Here is a 24,165-nt window from a genome sequence, read left to right on the forward strand (position 1 = left end):
CAGGTGAACCCTACCCATTTTTTTCAAAGGATTTTCCAATAGCACATCGAAACACTTCCAGCATTCCGTATATTTTTTTCACCAAAAAAATTGTACCTCAGCATAATACAGGTCATGAGGTACATTACTGTTCTTAAGTTTAATTTTCGGGATTTTTTTTTATCAGATTTGCCCTGTTGTCTTTTCCTTTAACTCCGTGTAAACCCTCACACGCGATGTTTACAAAATTATTTAATTGTTTCAAAAATTAAATTTGTTGTATTACCTCTTTTAACAAAATAATATTTAGTTAGCTTTATTTGCGCCTTTTCAAAGTCCAAGCATTGAACATTGCAAACACATATAGATATTTTCAAATGAATTAGAAAATATCTTCCCAAATCGACAGAACGTACACAGAGATATTTGCCACTGGTCTTTACCCAGTTAACGATTCACTCTTAAATGCATTTCTCAAAAAACGATGGGAAACAGAAAAAAAACAGACTATATCTTTTGGATAAACAGCCAGGGACATTTCCAGACATGAATATAACTGCATGGACCATCGCTTACAAGTTTTGTGACAGAACAGACTTACAACTTTACTATAGTACATGTACAGTGCTTAGAACTGTCTCATAATTTTACTCCAGTTTACATAGTGCATTCTTTTATGTTTTATGATAACAGAACTGTGTTTTATCAAGGTTTATCATAACTTGTATGGTTTTATGATAACTGATTTCTGAGGAATATGTTTAATAATGCAAACTTTATTTAAAGATACGTTTTTTTCCAATTGGCGCTAAAGAAAAGCACCATATGAATATTCATGAACCTACAACGATTGCTCAAAATCGTTATTTGAAAATCCTGTTTGTGAGATGTAGATTCATTTCAATACCGAAATTTCGTCTATATATTAAGTTTCACAAGTGTATAACACGGACAAGCTATCAGAAGGTACATTACTCCCATTTTGTTTTGGTGTGAACCATCGATGTTTACAGCAATATCAAAGAATAAGATGATGATGGTAGAAAGAACTATGGGCGTCATGTGGCAAATATTACATGCATATCGGACCATGAGTTGTCAATCTGTATGAAAATATTTCCAATACAACCATATTATTGAGAAGGAATGTTTACATGCTATACTCTCGTACTAGTATTACAGGGTTCTTGTGTCGTTCACCTTAAACACACATCTTTTTAACGATGTATAAAAAAAAGACAGAACCAATTTAATGTCATATATCCCTATTTTTTAATATAACTATAACAAGAATACCCCTATTTAGCGGACAAACTGTTTATTCTTTCTTCTGTTATTGAATATTGAATACCAAGAAGGAAAATAAATCCCGAAATTAATTTGAAACTTTGATACTCAATAGTTTTCCAGCAAAATATTCACATCCCTTGGGGATAATTAGTGTTTGTCCAGTGGCATATATAACATGCATGTCGGAACAGGAAATTTGGCATAATGTACTTTCAGAACCATGTTCACATCATTATACATTATAGCCAACAATTGTGATGACGAACTCCTTCCTTTGTTCGAGAACAATCTTGTTGAAATAGAAATCTGTGATTTTACTATGTCCATAACTTCGATGAACCCAAGGCAAGTTAAATATCGACCTGTATTTAATTCAAATAAGTTCTCTTCTTCTTCTTCGTCCATCGACATCCCATGATAACATACTGTTGTCATACGAGGACTAGTTTATTTACAAAACTTTTAACCCAAATAAACAAAATGTATGTTTCTTTCTTATGTTCAATGTAAAAATGTATATTATTTTGAATTGCAACTATCTATAGTTCCTTAACTTTCTATCAAGGCGTATAAAAGAATGGTCGATTAGTGCGTATATTTTTGTTAAATCAACATTTCTTGTATGTTTCAAACTGTCCTTCACTTTTGAGAACGAGTACTTTCATTTCCCCAAATTTACCCTAAAAAATGTGAAAACAGATTTTTATTTTATCAAATCTTTTTTTTGGGGGGAATTATTTAGATTTTTATAAACAATATTCTTTACACCAGAAATGTAATTTATAAACAAGCTTATGCGTTTAGTAATGACTAGTATACCAGACACGCAAGACAGAGATTTATACTACATGTACTATACACCTGATAGTTCAAAATGGAAAGTTTCAAGTTATCGGTCGTATACACTGATCAATACCCTTAGAAGTGAAGCGATGCATGAACTTGAAAGTCCGACAGGAAATCGCTTGAATACCTGAACGTGTCACCTCACAATACATTTGGGAGTAATACCTTTAGCCATGCTGGTGATCAGACAAGGGAAGGTACGAATTTATTTAAATAAGTTTATTACATAAAAGAATTATGAACAAATTAGATTTTCGAAAACAATTTTCACGGAACACTTATTTACGCTCATTTATGACTTTGAACTATGACTTTTTTACCAATTCCCATATAAACAGTTAAAAACGACAGACCTTGGTTACTTTTTAAAAAAAAACACCATTTTCCGTTTCAAGTTAGTTAGTCGGACAAAACAACCGTACGATTGACACGATATCGACACGCGATTACGACTACATAAGGCTACTATGGTTTTGGTCCTTTGTGGTTCATAGACATGGCGACACGCAGAGAATTGATACTATAAATTTAAAATCGATGGTGATCTCTTGTCCAGCAGAATAAAACTTTAATACCTATAATTTTTAGCATTTTTATACAGAATGCAGGACACAGATCCTCCTTTGCTGGAAAAGAAAATTTGTTGATTATAGAGGGAATAACTGAAGCGGCCGCCCCGCCCCCTCTTATGCATTTAGTGCATATGAAATTTTCTGGATCCGCCACTGGTGTGCTAGCTAATAACTTATATATTTTCACTACTTTACATTCTTAGCCCGTCTGTGTGAAATGCTCCGAGCTTCATCAGGGCCACGCGCGGAGAAATAGCTGGTATCCCTCTATCGTTTAATAAATTGAATATTCATGTGTGCCTAAATGGTCATAAATATATTTCATTTTACAAATTAAATGATTATTCATCAACCTATGATCACCTATGGTCCGGTAATAACTTTTATTTTTTTTATTTTCTTTTTGTTTCAATTACAATTTGCCGTTCGTTTTTTGAGAAAAAAATTACACGGCTAATCATTTTAAGACAAAACCTCGGACCAAACACTTCGACTAAGCTATTATACTGACTAACTTGGAAAAATAAACCCAGATAAATGAGATTTCTATGGAATTTTTAATTCACCAGTTAATCAGAAATGTCCATCTCTAATATTTCTTTTGCATTTGATGTTGGTTTATATAAAACAAGTGAAACTGCGAGCTACTGCTCACTGATGATACCCCCGCCGCAAGTGGATAATATTAATTGTGTAAAAATATGCACGTGTTCGGTATACAGGAAGTTTTCGAGTGATAAATCTGAAAACGCATCACACGGTATAGCTGACTTATATTAACCCTTAAACCAAATTTCAGAAATCCTTGTATTGTAGTTCCTGAAAAAAATGTGACGAAAAATTTTCCACTTGGCTATCATGTGTAAAATCAAACAAGTGTTCGGTAAACAGGAAGTTGTTGAGTGATGAATCTGAAAACGCGTCACACGGTATAGCTGACTTGTATCAAGCCTGAAACCAAATTTCAGAAATCCTGGTAGTGTAGTTTCTGACAAAAATGTGACGACAAATATTCATGGGACGGACGGACTGACTGACTGACTGACAGACTGACGGACTGATGGACTGACGGAAGGACAGACAGAGGTTAAACAGTATACCCCCCTTTTTTCAAAGCGGGGGTATAATTAAATATCTTACAATGCAAAGCTAGTTGTTTGCGATGATGCGTAGCTGCATGGTAGATTACTACGTGAATTAGATCATTTTGATTATCTTTGAATTCACTAACACGTGGCTGCTGACACATTACACACAATATACTTAAAATACCTGGGGCAATTTACACTTCTGGTTTATTGTCCCTTTAACCAGCCAGTGTATCTGTGTATGATGTATTTATCTACCGTGCAAGGGTTGTGTAGCCAGTCAAGGTCGTTAAATGTATCTCTGGCTCCATTGACAGACTACCATAATATATTCGAAAGCGGATCCCGGATTTTGAAAAAAAAGAATGTGGAAGGACGTAAAGACAACATTACAAATTGGACTAGTGTACATGCAACATTCAATCTATTTCTTGTGTGACAGTTTACTGACTGTCAAACCCGTGTTCAACTTATTATTTTGATAGTGCCTTGAAGATAGCGGAGTAAAATAAATATTTTTTTCAACAAGATATATACATGTAGGGAGCTCTATTTTTACCAACCCGCTCATGAACAGATTCATTTTTTCTTATATTTACTTCCTGAATGACACGACTCTAGAAATGTTTGCCACTGGACATCAATTAAAAAATTAAATAGAATCAGACAGTCATGCTCGAGCAAATAACATTGAGAACGGAACTTTATAGCAAGATATATACTATAGTGTATACAGATTGTATTTGAACACATACGAGGGTCTTGAATATTGTCTTATAGTTGTAAGTAATTTTTCTGTAGTCTTCATATTTTTCCCCATTATTCTATATTCTTTGTTTTCTTAATTGGTGTCTATTTTATTTACTTTTTTGGCCCTTTGTTGTGCACTTTTTGTCCATATATTTTCTCTTCTTCTATATAATTCCTATTCAAACCCAAATAAACATACACAATCAAAATGTTCAACTCAAAACCCCAGTTGACTTGTCATCCATGGAGTTTTTCTCAACCGTTGAGAATATAACAAATGCTAAATGAGTCCGTTTAAAAAAAAGATGTGGTGTGATTGCCAATGAGAAAACTCTCGATAAGAGACCATATGCCACAGAAATTAACAACTATACATGTAGGTTACCGTACGGCCTTCAACAATGAGCACAGCCCATACTGCATAGTCGGCATTAAAAAGAGAAAAAGTCTAGGAGTCCATTGCTGATATTACATATATATAAGATTAATGTATCACGTATACGTCTGATGCTTAATTGTTGGGGCTCTGCTGGAAGGCAAAATATTTAGCTCTTTACTGACTAGTATTTAACAACTGAAACTAGATAAGTTAAAGTCTAAGTTATGAAATTTAAGGAATCTATACATGCTATAACAGCAAATTTGAACGGAACGAAAACGAAAATTAGTAAAATAATAAGTATACAACTTGCATTTCAGCATTTTAATATTGGTAATTATTAATGATGTAATGCGTAAATAAGTTATCCTACACAGTGGAACAAATGGGAAGCCAAAGTACGTTAATGTCTGAATTAATCTTCTGCAAAAACAATGTCAACTTGTTTATTTTATCTGGTTAAATCTTCTGACATCAGACTCGGACTTCTTTAGAACTGAATTTTAAATGTGCATATTGTTGTGCGTTTACTTTTCTACATTGGCTAGAGGTATAGGGGGAGGGTTGAGATCTCATAAACATGTTTAACCCCGCCGCATTTTTGCACCTGTCCCAAGTCAGGAGCCTCTGGTCTTTGTTAGTCTTGTATTATTTTAATTTTAGTCTCTTGTGTACAATTTGGAAATTAGTATGGCGTTCATTATCACTGAACTAGTATATATTTGTTTAGGGGCCAGCTGAAGGACGCCTTCGGGTGCGGGAGTTTCTCGCTACATTGAAGACCTGTTGGTGACCTTCTGTTGCAATTTTTCTATGGTCGGGTTGCTATCTCTTTGACACGTTCCCCATTTCCATTTTCAATTTTATTTCAATAAACTGACTTAAATAAAATTCAAGCAAGTTAAACTGTAAGCTTGCCGCCGTTGATACCCCCGCCGTTGATACCCCCGCCGAAATATTTCGGTTCACAGGAAGTTGTTGAGAAATGAATCTGAAAACGCACCACACGGTACAACTTACTTGCATAAACTCTGTAACCAAATTGATAGATACGAAAAAGATAGATATGAAAAAAAAATACTTAAATAAATGTTTAATTTACATGTAATGCATCTTTGTGTAAAAAAACGTTTGAATTGGCTGATCTTTTTGTAAAGCATGCTATTTTGACGGTTACGGATTCAGACTCATTAAGGATGCATTTCTTTCTAACACAAACGATGCAAACGGCTAAGCTCGCACATGTTTTGATCATTTCTTTTAAACATACGTTTGCAAATTTTACAGAAACTTTGACAAACTATGCAAACGCTAAAAATACGTCTACAGTTTGTCGTTTGTTAGTACAAACGCTGCATTTGTTTCAGTACCACAGTACATAGAGTAATCAAGGAAGCTGGCTACACTGCAAGTGCACCTCGTTATTGTCAAATGATCCGCGAAGTCAAAAAAGTCAAACGCGTAGATTTCTGTAAACAGCTTGTGTTAGATAATGACAATTTTAATGACATTGTATTCACCGACGAATGCACAGTGCAACTTCATGATAACAAAGTTGTTGTTTATCGTTTAAGAAATGAATCTGCTACACCAATTCCACAACCGAAGCATCCATTAAAAGTGCATGTATGGGGAGGTATTAGTCGTAGGGGAACCACACGTCTTCTGATTTTCGACGGGATTCTTAAGTCCGATTTTTTCGTTGAAAACATTTTAGAAAAGACTCTTCTGCCTTTTATCAAATCTGTTTATCCAGATGGTCACCGTTTTCAACAAGACAACAACCCAAAACATCGCTCCAAGCTTGCAAAAAGTTTCATGATCGACAATGGCATTCAGTGGTGGGACTGCTGGCCCTCCGAATCTCCCGATATCAACCCCATTGAAATGGTATGGAATATGCTGAAACGCAGACTTGCTAAAAAAACCTTAAAACTAAAGATGACCTTCAGACAGCTCTACAAGAGTTTTGGACCAGAGATCTTACTATTGAGTACTGCAACCGCTTTATTGACCATTTATATAAAGTTGTTCCAGTAGTAATAGCATTAGAAGGACGTGCAACAGCCGATGTACCTCGCAAAATATTTCCTGAAAGGTCTTATGGTAAATCGATAAGTTACTTCAAAACCAAGTTAGATGACCCCAGTTTCACCAAGAAGATCGAACACCTCCTACCACACTAAGAAAACCAAGTCAAGAACTACGAGAGATGCAGCAGAAACTTTTTCATAACAGTCTTTTTCAAGGCTACACAAATCATTCAAAAAGATATCTTTAATTTGTTGTACACTCAAAGGGGGGCTTCAAAGAGTTTTACTAATTATACCCATTGCCTTATCAAGTAGTGACCCTCTACTGTTTGTGACTGATTTCTAAAACGTAAAGATTTTTTTATCCTACATAGTCTTGTTCTTCAAGAACAAAAGAAAATATCGATTTTTTTTGTAAACACATATTTACGCTATTCAGTAAGTTTTATATTATAATTGAGAAAATTTGCTGCATTTTATTTTACCTAGAAAAAATCTCGTAAATAGTTTTTTTGGCTGCAAACTATTTTACTGAGAAAAAAATCTCGATTTTTTTTATTTTTTTTTTATCTTAGAATTTTAAGCCAGTTGAATATGACGTTGTGTTTTTTTTTTACAAAGAATACACACTGGACATAGTTACATGCTAGTCTAATAATATCTTTTATAATTTTATCAATCATAACTACTCTCGCTATACAGTACAATAATTATTGAAGAGTTATGTTCGTGCAAACAAAAAGCCGGCCGAGTAGTTCCGATTGATGATTTTATCCATGAAATTGAACAGGAAACCCCTAAAGTTTTAAACACATGAACACACGTGATATTATCGTGTCAACCTTGACCCCGCTTTCACCAGCAATGCATTTAAATGTTCGATCAAATTCTCTTCCAATCCAAACATTTTATTACAATAAAAATAACCATCGTATCTTACAAACGAAAAACTAGTTTTCAATAATAGACGTTTCAGCAGCTGTTTCATTCGTGTATTTCTTGTTACAGTAATATTTCACGTTTTGAGAATATATAAGAGGGGGGATAGGACCTTTATCGGGACTCCAGGATCGGGTGTTTTTAAGGAGTAACACTTTCGGGTACCGGAAATTCTTTTTCGAATTAGGGGACCTCGGGATTTCGTGATTTTAAGTCCGGGATTTCGGTATTTTGTTTTTTAAGCCCGGCATTTGGGATCGATCAGGACCCCTTCTTACCCTCCCTCACATGACGTTTTCAAATATGAATAAAGATAGGAAACTCATGTCTTTTAAAAAGAAAACTAATCTACGAAATTACTAGAACATATAACTCGCGACGAAATGTAGAAATTATGAGAAAAGAACGGATAGGAAAAGATATTTTATTTTATATTCGAATCGTAAATAAAAACTGAGAAGATAAATAAGAGAACAATAATGTGTAGAATGTTTCTTCCTCAGACAGACCTGAAAAAAAAACATATTTCTTTTATTGGTAAATTAAATAATTAGAACTGAAACAATCTGAAAACCGTTCATGCCTTTTAAATGTCTATTATGTAATTATCGATTTTACCTGTTACATTATCATAACTAATTACATAATATTAAGTAGCATGTGCGGCCGACCATGCACGCTTGGCTGATTTTATTGCACTTACTATCAGCTGATGATTTGATTGACAACAGGTAATCAATCATCGACATTTAAGTCGCTGATGCTGAGCCTTTTTAAAACCTGCGACATTTTTCAGACCATGTCACGGAATGTACTCGTTTAGCGTTTAGAAAACAGTAACACACGCGACGTTTACAAAATTCTTGTTAGAAAGAAATGCGGCCTAAGAAAAATCTTTTTAGAATCACAAGAAGTTCTGATAGGTCGTAAAATAAACTTCCCATCACTTTATTCTTTTCACATGTCAATTTAAAAAAAAAAAAATTCGCAACGATGTCAAATTGAAAGCACGAGGAAGGCTGACCAAAATGTTCAACTTGAGGCTAGTGATTGACAGGTATGATTATATCTTGGGGCTCTTGTGGGGAGCGTGGTGTCGGACGGAAAAAAGATTTCCAGTATTCATATATATATAAATGTCGATCTGATGTGGAAAATTGTGAGGTTTCTTTAATAGCACAAAGAAAAAGACGTCAGAAGAGTTAGAAGAGTAACAATGTATAACTATAAACGTATTACTCGTTTATAATCTACGAGACTGATCAGATCGAAGTTTGATAAAAAAAAAAACAAAAACATTCTGTATCTGTAATATATATTCTGCCAATGTAGGCACACCTCTTCCGAGTATTGGTTTTTCACATCATGAATAAAAATATCTTCCACCAATATCACTATATACTATTTACATTGTTCATCATATTCTTGACGATAAAATTGGACTTAATGTCAATATCATCAAATCATTAAATATTTTAAAATCTAAAAATATTTATCTAAAGATATCACTGTTTAAGAGTAGACAACCAATTGACACTTAGGATTCATAAAATGTTACTTTCTTTTCTTTTTCTTTATATCATCTAATTGCAACAGTCTATATCTTTCACAATGGAGATTGTAACATAATCGCCTACATTTTGGATCTATAATGTTCTGTATCACTTTAAAAACTTTTTCATTTCTTAACATTGTCATGTAATTAAAGGGATCTATGATCAGTTGTAAAATGTCAAAATGTTCACCTTTCATATTAAAAGCAGCTAGTTCTTCACTACAGGAATTAATTAAATCTTCCAAAATTGGTTTTCTGATATCTTCTAAACTTTTACACGTTAATAAGAAATGTGGTAAAGTTTCTTCTGTTTCATTACACAGTTTGCATATAGACAGTTCTGTATTACTTTTAAACTTGGCTCTAACTGTTTGCAGAATGTAACTCCCAGTAGCTATTTTCAATTTTGTAGGAATTCTAATAATTTCCCTTGAATTCATAGTATTTGTATTTGCAATAGGATGACATTGTCCTGGTTTATATATCAACGATAAGTATCTTAAACTGGTATAAAGTTTTGCTTGATTCAGTATCTTCTCAATCCAGAATTTTTGAACTTTGGAAGTTATTTCCCTTTTCCATTGGTATTTACTAATTGGATTAACTAAGTATTGTGCAGGATCATTAAGTTCATATTTCAAAAATATTTTCCTCAGTAAACTAAACCAACTATTACTATTAATAGATTTAACATTTAATTGCCTTTCCGCTAGTTGCCATTCAATAGAATTTTTTCCTTGTCTAGTAATATTTCCATAAAAAGTTAAAATTTTTACATCTATTTGAGCTTCTACAGGTAACATCCCAGAAATCATATATATAGCAGGATCTGCTACTGTTTTTGGTAAAGATAACAATTGTTTCAAGAACTTCTTAAATTGGATATTTAAAGTTTCTAAACATCTTCCTCTAGGGATTACTATTTCCAATCCATAAAACATTATCGGTATAATATAAGTATTCATTATTGACATTGAAGTTTGTGGATCTAGTCCATTTTCGCCATAAAGTCCAACCCCCATTAAACTATATAGTGTCCTTCTTGCTTTCTTTAAATTCTCATCTATTGTTGCTTTACATGAATCATCGTCTGTACGACATATTCCTATATGTGTTGCTTTATTAGAAGTTGGAAGAACAGAATTGCCTAAATTCCAAAAATTTTCATTTACTTTCTCATGGTGACGTGATTTAGACTGTATAACTTTGGTTTGAGCTAAAATACTGGTCGAAGCATGTATTGAATTGCAAAAATGCAGCCGATGAAAACTGTATGATTAAATTCCCCCTTTTCAAAGTTGCTTGAATATCAATGTCTCTATTTGCAGCTTCCTTAATTTTATTCAAAGTTCTTTTCTCATTTAATACATAATTCTTAGTAGTTTGAATACTCTTGCTGGGTGTATATATTTTAGTTGGAACTAATTCTCTACTTGACCTTCTCGACATTTTGAATTTACTGTTGGTTGTATCTACTCAAAAACAGTGATTTGGAAAAAATGTTTAAATAAAACAATTGTCTTTCTTAAAACTGTTCACTATATATTAAAAGTGTTCTATGTTTAAAAGGTAAAAGGACTGTTAATTAAAAACTTCTTTAAAATTTCTTCATAAAACCAAGATGGCGACTATGAATCGGCTATTTCTTTGTCTCGTGTATCTCATTTTCTTTCGAGAAATGGCAGTAAATGTATTTTCACTTTGCTAAAACATCATTCAGGGTTCTCATTGGCAATACAGGAAATAAAAGTTCACATTAAAACACTATCAAGTCTGTAAAAATCTGTAAAATCTGTAAAACTGGCTCTCAATAAATTACACAACCACCACCTTCAACCACCACATTCTTAATTCTATCATCTTGAATTCAAAAGTTTCTGACTCAGGATTGCATGATATCTTAAAGATAAAAGATGATGTGGTATGAGTGCTATTGAAACAACTATCAAACTATATTCAATATCAAACCTCCTTGGTTGGAATAAACATGTTCAATCTATACCTGCAAATATGTCTTAATAAATTAAATTGTGTATTTAAATTATCTCAGTTGAACTTGAATACAATACAATTTATTACATGTATCTATGATATCCTCCATAAATAAATATCTGCACAGGTAAAGTTAAATTCGGATCAACAGATTGATTTACGACCTTCCGCTTGTCCATGTTGTATTGCAAAAATATCACAGCAGGTGTTACTCACAGTGAATCCGGGTCCGTTCGCGCCCATTCACGTTCGCACCCACTCATGTTCGCCCCCTTTCATTTTCGCACCCCACATGTTCGCACCCAAAGTCCGTTCGCACCCTACATGTTCGCGCCCAATTTTAATTGGTTTTGTGTTTAATAACTTTGTAATCAAGTTTTGGCAAGTAGTATTCTTAAAAGTATAATTGATTGCATTGTCTCAAAACAAATCGAGACAGCATTTTTTATGTGTTGAATAAATCTTAATCATGTTTTTGAGAGTGTATTGTTAAAGAAAATAAATTATTCCTTTCTAATTAAAGTGGGATTCTGTCAACGTTTTATTTTGTGTTGAATAACACTTAATCATGTTTTGTTTAGTGTATTACCTATAACTTTGTTTCAAAATGAAGTGAGATTCTGACTACGTTTTTTTTTGTGTGCGTTGAATGAATTTTATCATGTTTTGGTTTATATTATAGTCTATTGCCAGATACATATATACACATATATGTGTATATATGTCTCTGGTATTGCTATATTTTATTATTTAATTGTTTCAGATAATTGTTAAAAACAATTATCTTTTGTGTTTTTCATTTAAAATATTTAATCTTTTACTCATACCAAGCTATAAATACATTCAATATTTACATCAAAGCAATTAAAACAAAAATCATGATTTTTCAATTTTTCAACTGGAATTTGAATTAAAATTGGGCGCGAACGTGTAGAGTGCGAACGGACCTTGGGTGCGAACGTGCGAGGTGCGAACGTGTAGGGTGCGAAAGTATATTGGGCGCGAACGGACCTGATTCCACTCACAGTAGACAAGTGTCAAATCAGTATGACATTATGTCGGATTACGGCATCTGCAGTAATTAAGACCCTGTTTTTACTGTTTTGACAGGAACTGATTTATCTTAACATGACAATAAAGAAGAATTTTGTAAGGTGAACATATTTGTAGTATTGCAAAGTTACCACGTGCATTTTCCTGTTCATTGGTCACATTTAAATAGATTATTCTTTATTGAACTAAATTCGATATTTAAATTGCAAGTAACTTTAATATCAAAACCACCGATTTTTATTTCTCGACTGAAAAGGGTAATAAGACGGTTATTTTTATCTGACTGTAAACAGTGTATATAATCACAACGATCTATTAATAACCGCTGCTCACAGATAACGGATTATACAACGATCTATTAATAACCGTCGCTCACGCATCACTGGTTCTATCACTGACTCAATACACACCAGTTTAATCGGACAAACGGATAATTCCCTGAGACACGGAAAATCTCCGGAGAACCGCAAAATATTCTGTTAAACGGAAAATTTACGATAAACCTTTATTTATTATCCGTTCCGCGGAGATTTGCCAAAAATCGCGGTCATTTGCCAAATAGGTCTACCAGTGGTCACACCAACAGGTCCCAACAGACTAATCACAGCCTGACACAGGCCATAGCAAGATCTACTATCTCTGTATATTCGTAAAACAAGATCAAGTTTAGTCGATTCCTAAAACGGGTTGGGAAGATGAAGACGATCCTTATAAATGTAGTGTGTTATAAAATAAAAGTGTTTCCTACACTCGGGCCACAGGAGGTTTTGGCATGGTATCAGGTCCGTTTGCGCCCAATACACTTTAAACACGACACGTTCACACCCAAGATCCGTTTGCACTGTACATGTTCGCGCCCAAATTTTAAATGAAAAGCACAAAAGATAATTGTTTTTAACAGCTTGGTCCTTTTGATAAAATATAGCAATACACTATCATAACCAAAACATGATAAAATTTATTCAACACACAAAAAAAAGAAACGTAGTTAGAATCTCACTTTATTTTGAAACAAGTCAATGAAACAGAGTTATAGCAATACACTAACCATGCTGACCAAAACATGATTTAAAAGAGTTATTCAACACTAAATAAAACGTTGACAGAATCCCACTTTATTTTAGAAAGGGTTATTAATTTATTTAACAATACACTATCCAAAACATGATTAAGATTTATTCAACACAAAAAAAATGCTGTCTCACTTTATTTTAAGACAATGATACCAAATAAACTCATTAGAATACACTTGCCAAAACTTAATTTCAAAGTTATTAAACACAAAACTAATTAAAATTGGGCGCAAATTGTGGGGTGCTAACAGACTTTGGGTGCGAAAGTGAAAGGGGGCGAACACGAATGGGCGCCAATGGACCCGGATTCCACATGAACCTGCCGACCGGGATGCAATAATCCCGTTTTCAGAGGTCTCCTCTCATCCTCCCATTTACAGTTGATTTAAGAGAAAAAAATCCTGTGTATGAAATATTTCATGAATGAAAATTTCAGCCACCATATTTGATAATTTCTTACTATCATGACTTGTACAGGTGTAATTGAGACCTGTGTTAAATTTTACCTGTAAATCAAAGAAGCTGTATATTTATATGGCTTCACCAGCTTGGATGTCAAGCATTTATATACTGGTAATCAAATGAATGGTGTTTACCTCTGGCAAACTGCCGTTGTGTTATAAAAACTTTGTGTATTAAAAGAACTTTTTGTTACTTCCCTTTGATGAGGGGCCTGATGGGATTCACAATTTGATTTTTTTTGTCTATAATGATTCACAGAAAATAAATTTCCATGATCACTGATCACGAAAATATAAAAAAAAAGAAAAAAATCTGTAGAAAAACAGATCACGATAGTGAAATGAAATCACAATGAACAAAAATAACCCATAAGGGTCCTCTTTAATTTATCCTGTTTTCAGATATTTTGCTTTTAAATATGTAAATTGTAAAAAGAATATAAACATGATAAACATTTAATATACTAATTAATAAATCAAATTTTAACAGGAGCGATGGAAAAGGGTCTGAAAAGCGGGAGATTTTGACAACAGTTTTGAAGCAATAGACTACAAATACAGTTCTTGAATGATTTCATAGGAACAGCATTGATTTGTTCCTCTACAAATTGTATTTAAAGTGATCTTTTAAGTTGAAATTTTACTTTTTGAAATTTTCTCTTCAGAACAGGGATGGAACCAGGAACCTTTGTGCATGTTGTGTTTTGCCTCATTTTCATCAAATGAAGGTGACCCCTTAAATGATCTTCTTGAATTGGTATTACAGTCGTCGATTCCACTTAATTGCATACCGCTTAATAGCATAATTCGGTTAATTGCATAGTTTTCTCCTGCACAAAACCATTTCCCATTCATCTAATGTTAAATTGTCTGGTTATATGCATAGCTCTACAAGTGGCCTTTCGGTTTATTGCATAGAAAATTATTGCCGTCTAGATATGCTTAGTTAAAACTGACAAGATTTTTTACCGGAAACGGCAATTTAGTAAGTATAATTTGCTTGAATGCATCCTTATTTTCTGTATTATTACATATTTACTTTTGTGTTATTCAAATAAAGTTTTAAAACAGTTTCTTTCATGTTTATATTATGAAATTTGGTTTAAAAATAAACCTCGATGTCTACACAGGTAAAGTTTCCCATGTTCTATTTTAAGCCTCGAGGTCATAAAAATGTCAAACAGATAATTGTTGTAAAAACACTGACCATTCTATCTCAAACTTTGAAAGGGTGTTAATAATTGATTGGATTGAAACAATTGTCCATAGATTACACTTGGGGTTAATTTTAAAAACAATTACTCCTGCTAATTATTGATCATGACATAACCAATGTGAACTCGTGTAATTGGCTTGGGGATCTGTATTAATGTTAAATATTGTAGGGCATTAAATAAATAAATAAATTTGTTTATTAAAGTGTCACATATTGATTGCCATAAAACATATATGGGCAGGAATTCACTAATGCTACTTTAGTGTGACATTGTAAGAAAAAAATAAAAATCATTATAAGCTTCTAAATTTTTTACAAATTATTGCTACAAATGGTGTCCTTCTATTTGTAACCAAAAAATCATTTTCAAACTTGCGTCAGTTTGGATTACCAATGCAAATAATGAATTTGGAGCATGTAACATGGACACTTTTTCCAAATTGAGATTAATGATTCCTTAACTTATTCAACATTCAATATCATATATATTGATCACAAAACATTGTCTATCATCAAAACTCTAAAATGTATATTTTCATTTCTTTCAGAAATTTTGTGAAAACAAGTTTCCTCTACTTTTCTGTCAATGTTACATGCAATGTTTAAGAGATAAATACAGTAAGAATCATTTTCTTTCTGAACATGTAAAGGCTCTTTTTCATTGTGTTACCCTCACATTAAAAAATTGTATTAATATTTTTGCAATTATCTCATTTCTGTCATAAAATAGTGACTTAAATGTTGCATGTAACGTGGACACAAAATATATGAATAATGAACCATGCCAGAATTGACCTTAAAAGATATAAAAAGCCTCCAAACAACCATCTGAATGTAAATTATACAATTATACTGCCACATTTCTCATATAAGATATTATTTAAATAGTGGTTAATACCAAAACCATTTGTAACGTGTTTGGCTTATGAATTATATGTTCGTATCCGTTTTCACAGAATCTGAGATACTCCAATATCAATCTTTTAATTAACTCGAAAACCTAACTACAACTTAGAGGCTTTTCTTAAAAACTACAAGACCAGTTTTTAAACTTTGAAACTTAACAAAGAAATGATAATATTCACACCAATAACTTTATATTAAAAAGTAGTCTGAAAACTATAACATAGTATAACCTCAATTTATCCTTGATCCTTTCACCGACTCCGAGGTCCCAACTGATTTGACAAACAATTATATTAAACTTAAGAACAAGCTTCAAAAATCCTAGGTTCCTGAAACACCTAGTTCTGAGACACCCAGTCTCTAAAATACCTAGTCCTGAAATGACTAGTCTCTGAAGCACCTAGTTCCTGAGACAACTAGTTTTGAAGCACCTAGTCTCCGGAGCACCTAAGTCACCAGATTATTACAAGCTATCTGTTCGAGGGACTGCGACCATTCCCAAGGGAAATTACAGTTTCGGAACAACGCGGTAGCTTGCAATAACTGTAATACCTAGTCTCCGAAGCACCAAAGTCACCAGACTATTACAAACCACCTGTTCGAGGGACTGCGACCATTCCCGAGGGAAATTACAGTATCTGAACAACCCGGTAGCTTGCAACAATCGTAAAGACTTCAAAAACCGCTTGCTTCAAAACCACAATGCTTTCAACTCAACTAGGTTTACAAACTTCTCAATTCTAACATTATTATCTGCTGCTATTTTCTTCCCGATGTTTAACCATCAACGGCCAAATAACAAATGAGCGAACTCGCACTATGAATCAGTGTCTTTATATACCAAGAGCGCGGACCTCGAAGAGAGCACCCTAGTAACAATTAACGCGTCTCATAACAACCAAGGATAAAAGAATGATTTCATATGCATTTATCGTTAACGCATTGTTAAAACGGGTAATTTATTATAGATTACAATTAAACGATAAACTATAGATATTGTCTTATGCCTAAAATGCCTTTTTGTCACATTACCCACGCCTCCGATTTCATGCGTCCTCGCATGACTAACATCAACACAAAGAATAAGTTTAAAAGGTCCCTAACAAATTTTGCCTCTGCAGCGGCCCCAAGGAGCCTACTCTTAACGAAAACTGCAGAAGGGGTCTTTTACATACACAGGGCGTGACATGTCCCTGTACATGGGGCCTCGGATTTAACGTCCCCATCCGACGGACTCTACATATATATATTTTTTACAACCCAATAGTTACAATGACAATAATATTTTATATAAAAAAAACATTGCTATCTGCAATCACTGATTAAAGTTCAAACAAAGATTGAAATTCTTTCCGAATTGTTTCTGCGACCTCCTTCCTATTTAACATACTTCTAACAGACTTTATATATTTTCTGTACTTCAAACACTCTTTCTGACTTGAAGTCACAATTTTCTCATGTGTTGTCTTGCTTTCGCTAATTCCTTTCAGACACACTTTTTCAGACGTCTTAACTTTTGTGTGAAGCACTTTATTATCATCTTCGTTTTCAGACCTGTCCCTTTCTGAAACGTCTATCATTTTCGTCAACTCTCTGTGAACTGACAACTTTGTCTTTTCACTGTTTAATAAGCATTCACTCTTGTTCACGTCTTCGTCGTTATAGTACTTGTCTTGCTCCCTTGGTAGCGCAACGATTTTAGTGTCATCATTTCTGTGAAGCCTTTTCATATGACGTCTGCGATAACTCGACTTTTTAAACGTTTTACTACACTGGTAGCAAGTCAATCCGCTTTTCTCTAAACATTTATTTGTATTTACATTACCAACTTCAGTTTTTGGTAGAACAGATTTTCTACTGTTTCTAGACACCAGTTCCCGATTCGTAGGAGATAATTTTACAGTTGTTGCCACATATACCCTGTAGCAGCCAATTTGACCTTCAAAATGTAAACGGGTCTTTCTTCCGTTTACCCATATGTTACCTTTAGTGATATCGATCACACAACTGTGGCTCCTTTGGAAATCTATTCCCAATATGCCATCTATGTTGAGGTCTGCTACGACAGCTATATTCGAATAAACATATCCATTTATATCAATGTCAATAATGGTCTTTCCAAATACATTTAAACGAGAACCGTTGGTAGTCAATATCTCTCTGTCCATTGGTGACAGGACATGCAAACGCATACTGTCAAATAATTTCTTTGAAATTAGAGATACTGTCGCCCCTGTGTCTATAAGAATCTTTGCTTTACAACCATTAACTTTAGCTTCTATAAACATACCAGCCTCATTTGCTAATTTGTTAACTCCTATCGCACCGTTCTGTTTTTCCCGTGAAAATGCGGGTAGGTTTTGGGAGTTTGAATGTCCTCTTGCCACACTACTATCGTGACAATCTTTCTTGAAGTGTCCATATTTTCCACAATTGAAACATCCTCGATTCTTGTGATTCTGATATTGTGCCCGAGTCTGCTTTAAAGCTCTAACTTCTTGCTGCAGTTCAGACAAAGCTGTCTGCATGTTTTTAAGTAGCTCTACTGTTTTGTCGCTAGTGTCAGTGGTGACTACATCTGTATTTGTAGCTCTTAAATAACCTTTTCCTTCCTCTTGCTTTATTTCAGCCTTATTAAAAGCTTCTAGTTCAACAGCGTGCCGAACTGCGTCATTCAGGTCTGTAGGTCTAGCTTGTTTAATTCTGAGTCTCATGTCCACACTCATGAGCCCGTCTATAAATTGCTCTTTAGCGAGAGTTTCTCTAACGTCATTTGGGGCTGTTGGATATGAAAGGTTCGCCAAGCGTCTTATGTCCTGACCTAATTCAGGAAGGCTTTCTGAAGCCTTTTGACGACGCTCCCGTAATTGTGTTCGGTACAATTCCGTTTGATTGGCAGGCGAAAATCTCTCTTCAAGAGACCTGACAAGTTCCTTAAAATCTTGTCTTTTATCTGTGGGTAGATTTCCTAGTACCCCCTGGGCTTGTCCTCTCAATGAGACTGCTAAATACAAACCCTTCTCTACATCTGTCCAACTATTTAAATTTGAACATGCATCAAAATGAGACTTGTAATCTATCAATGATCCTTTGCCGTCAAACGTAGCGGGCTTTATGATATTTTTGCGTTTATTGTCTGGCCTATATGCACCTAATTTATCTTGTGGTTTGGGCAAATTTTTTTTTAACCTTTCAGTGTCAAAATTTGTCTCAAGAACATAATCTGGATTATCTGTATTACGTATTGCAGGCCGTGGCATAACTTTTGTCTTAGCCCCTACCCCAAAGTGAGTACTTTGGAGTATGCTGCTGCCTGTACCAGAGTCTGGGTCTGGAATTCTAGCAGAAGCAATTCCAGAGTCAGATTGTCTTGGACGTGTTGCTTGACTAATAGGAGTTGACTGAGCAAAGTTTGGGGTATTTTCAAAACTCTTATTTCTTAAGCACTCTATTTCCTTGTTTAATTTATCTAACTCCCTGGTCAAATTTCTTGTTTCGACACTGTAAGGGTCATACAACATTTTATCTTCTCTGTATGTTCGGGACATATTTTGAAGAATAAATTAAACAATTTTTCAAATATATTTTATTAAACAATTTGACAATCAATGTATTTACAAAACAGAGTGTTGCTTCTTGCAATAAAGGAAAAATAGGAAATAATGACAATAAAACAATGTGATTATTTACATATAATACTGAAGTTTCTCAGATCCCACCGCTGCTAACCAATTTTGTAACGTGTTTGGCTTATGAATTATATGTTCGTATCCGTTTTCACAGAATCTGAGATACTCCAATATCAATCTTTTAATTAACTCGAAAACCTAACTACAACTTAGAGGCTTTTCTTAAAAACTACAAGACCAGTTTTTAAACTTTGAAACTTAACAAAGAAATGATAATATTCACACCAATAACTTTATATTAAAAAGTAGTCTGAAAACTATAACATAGTATAACCTCAATTTATCCTTGATCCTTTCACCGACTCCGAGGTCCCAACTGATTTGACAAACAATTATATTAAACTTAAGAACAAGCTTCAAAAATCCTAGGTTCCTGAAACACCTAGTTCTGAGACACCCAGTCTCTAAAATACCTAGTCCTGAAATGACTAGTCTCTGAAGCACCTAGTTCCTGAGACAACTAGTTTTGAAGCACCTAGTCTCCGGAGCACCTAAGTCACCAGATTATTACAAGCTATCTGTTCGAGGGACTGCGACCATTCCCAAGGGAAATTACAGTTTCGGAACAACGCGGTAGCTTGCAATAACTGTAATACCTAGTCTCCGAAGCACCAAAGTCACCAGACTATTACAAACCACCTGTTCGAGGGACTGCGACCATTCCCGAGGGAAATTACAGTATCTGAACAACCCGGTAGCTTGCAACAATCGTAAAGACTTCAAAAACCGCTTGCTTCAAAACCACAATGCTTTCAACTCAACTAGGTTTACAAACTTCTCAATTCTAACATTATTATCTGCTGCTATTTTCTTCCCGATGTTTAACCATCAACGGCCAAATAACAAATGAGCGAACTCGCACTATGAATCAGTGTCTTTATATACCAAGAGCGCGGACCTCGAAGAGAGCACCCTAGTAACAATTAACGCGTCTCATAACAACCAAGGATAAAAGAATGATTTCATATGCATTTATCGTTAACGCATTGTTAAAACGGGTAATTTATTATAGATTACAATTAAACGATAAACTATAGATATTGTCTTATGCCTAAAATGCCTTTTTGTCACACATTCACCTAAATTTCAGACAGCAGACATATTTTTTAACTATACCAGTAGTTATGCTTGTTCATGGTGGTACACTATGGAAGGCTAAATTAAAAGATATTCAAATGTCAAAATAACCAGAAAAATCAAATTAAGACCAAAGATAGATCAATTGATGAAGGAGTCATCCAAAATTTCCACAACATGAAACATTTTTATATCAGTAAGTTTAAGCAACCCGTTTTTTTATGCACAGGGATGAGATTGATAAGAAGACAACCACACAACCATCAGCATCCACAAGTTTCTCACTCAATAACTAATACTGACAAAGTAAGGGTACAAAATGATTACATGTATCCCTCATTCATGTGACACAGTTACACTTAAAATTAATAGTATGAAAAACCAAGACAAAATATGGACAAATCTACGAGAGGTTGATACAGCTGCATTTATTGAGAATATTATTTTCAATCGTTTACATAACTTCTATAAAGAACAATTTGGGTTTCATCTTTGAGGTTGTTGTCTGATAGACATATTACCCAATATCTCGTTTTATTTCTGCTGGTAAATCTTACATTTATGATAACTTTTTAAGGTTTAAACAATAAATTTTATTTCAAACATTCAAAACAAGTTTCTTGTTTTCTGTCTCCAACATTTTCAACTATCTATCTGAAAAAACAAAAAAAAAAAAAACCAATTAATCTACCCTTAATCAGAACCAAAATCCATGCATAGATTATAAAATTTACAATAATATAGAAACTCTCAAATATCTTGTTTCGATTTTTCAATGCCATTTCATCTTGAAAACTTGTTACCTAAACTACAGGAAGCCACAATTTAAAGGGCCCCATAATGACCAGTGTAAAACAATTCAGAAGAGAAAACCAACACCCACTAGACCATAGTCCTGTTTTCAACTTTATTTGGCCTTCTTTTACTTTGTTGTTTTTTTAATTAGCGTCACTGAAGAGTCTTTTGTAAACGAAAAGCGTTACTGGCCTACAAAATTTCAATTCTGGTATCCATGATGAGTTTATTATTATTATTTTGAAATCAGAAGGAGCCTGAACCTCTTATAATGCAAAAGATATTCTGGAATGTCAATTATTGGCATAACAATTAAAAAAAATATGTTACAAATGGAATTTCTCATGATTTCTATAATGAGCATCAGTAAATACACATGATACATGTGTTGACTGGTGATTGAAAAGGGATAAATAAACAAGATTTTGAAATAACTATCTTCTACACTGCTGTAGAATGGTCAAATTGGAGATCACTTGTATGTCTGCATACACAGTCACCATCATCTGGTTTTCTGACACAGACAAACACTACTATCTGACTGGCTTAAAGGACCGTCACCACCTGACTCACTAATAGGGACCTTATCAGACTGGCTAACACAGACATCATAATCTGCCAGGCTGATAGCTAGGGTTATCACCATTTGACAGGCTGAAAGGGATATCACCATTTGACAGGCTGAAAGGGATATCACCATCTGACTGGCTGACAGGGACATCACCATCTGACTGGCTGACAGGGACATCACCATCTGACTGGCTGACAGGAACATCACCAACTGACTGACTAATATGAACATCCCCATCTGCCAGGCTGACTAGGACATCACCATCTGTTGGCTGACAGGGACATTACCCTCTGACTGGATTACAAGAACATCACAGACTGACTGACTGACAGGAACATCACCAACTAACTGATTGACTGATATTTACATCACTATCTTCCAGGCTGACAGGGACATCACCATCTGTCTGGCTGCCAGGGACATCACCATCTGACTGGTTGACAGGGACAGTATCTTTTTGCAGCATCTTCCTGAGAGTTTTCTTCATCACATTTATTGCTGATCAACTTTTTCCTTTTTAGGCTTATATTGCCTGTAGATTTTTTTTTATTAAAAATTGCATGTAAATTTTCAAGACCGACACCAATTTTGTTGTCAATGAAGAAAATACACTTCTAAAAAGAATGTCTAAATTTAGAAATAAAGATGAAGTTTGATGGTGGTAAAACAAGTTAAATTATCAATAATCTCTTAATAGAGCAAAGGAGTTAGTAAATGTTATCAGTTCTGTTCATGCATGTAACATTGACAGAAAGTAAAAGGTTGTATGTCAATGTTACATACATGAAGACCAGAAGATGAAAGTGGTGTGCTTAATAGTCAACTTTGGAGAAATAATATAATTGCTGCCCAGTAATATCTAATTAATCATTTAGGTTATAAAATGTTATATAAATGTCTGACTTTAAGGAAGTAATACCTTTGCATGTAACATAAAAAAATTTGGACACAAAATATTGTTGTCAATGTTACTAACTAGTGTTAAAAGACAAATTAAACAGGAAAACATAAAAACGCTTTAATTTTGTAAAATAAAAAATAAGATAATAGCTCCATATGGCAGTAAGTTTTGTTTACGCATGTAACACTGGCCTGAACATGTGAAAGTCTAAATAATAGACTCTGTCAATGTTACATACACAATTTCTTAATGAAAAAAAAGTTTAATTTGGGTTTACTTTATACATTATTTTTTAAAATAAGTATCATAATAATAACTTTGAATATTAAAAATTAGATTAACTGTTGATTTCAACACAGTAAAATCTTCTCATGTAACACAAAAAAGACCTGATACAAAAATCGTAGTCCATGTTACTCATAAAGTTATCATAGGAGCATCAAAGAAATTGTGTGATGACAATATTTCAGATGTTAGTCATTTATAAACTCAGATAAACTCATTTTAAAGCTCATAACAGAGGTTTGGAAATCAATGCTTTTAAAACATTATAATTCTGGGTTATGTATGTAACATTGACAGGAACACCAACAAATGATGAGGAAAAATTGCTAGTCAATCAGGAAAAAAATAAACACAAATAATTAAAACTCATTTATTTCTTTAATATCATTTTAATGAAGCAAATTTTAAATTTCAACAAGATTTTATTGATTGAATAATTGTATGCACATTTATTAGGTTGTAGCATGTAACCTGGACGCAGAAGATGTGTCAATGTTACATGCCTTTAAACGATAAGAATTACAAGTAAATATTGTAAAGTCTAGAAATCAAGAAAGATCAACAACTTCTCTGTTAAAAATTCAGCATAAATTTACATTTGATTTAATATTATGCACTGGCCAGTTATGCTTTAAGTGTAATAAAGTAATATTGTTTTTATTCTGGTGTCAATGTTACATTTTATGTTTTCAAATTAAGGGGCCAGTTATCTTTA

At 33.8% G+C, this 24,165-nt stretch overlaps 1 protein-coding gene across 2 annotated transcripts in view; it reads left to right on the forward strand.

Moving 5' to 3' along the window:
- Positions 1-24,165, forward strand: part of LOC134728245 (RPA-interacting protein B-like) — a 40,932-nt gene that overhangs the window by 3,211 nt on the left and 13,556 nt on the right. The window contains exon 1 of one of the 2 annotated variants that reach the window (XM_063592785.1): positions 13,135-13,162. The exons of the other annotated variant lie outside the window; for it this stretch is intronic. The gene's annotated coding sequence lies outside the window, so the exon portion shown is untranslated. Of the gene's footprint in view, positions 1-13,134; positions 13,163-24,165 lie in introns of those variants that run through there. 2 annotated transcript variants of the gene reach the window in all.

The sequence above is a fragment of the Mytilus trossulus genome, chromosome 8 (genome assembly GCF_036588685.1).
Source record: "Mytilus trossulus isolate FHL-02 chromosome 8, PNRI_Mtr1.1.1.hap1, whole genome shotgun sequence".
NCBI lineage: Eukaryota > Metazoa > Mollusca > Bivalvia > Mytilida > Mytilidae > Mytilus > Mytilus trossulus.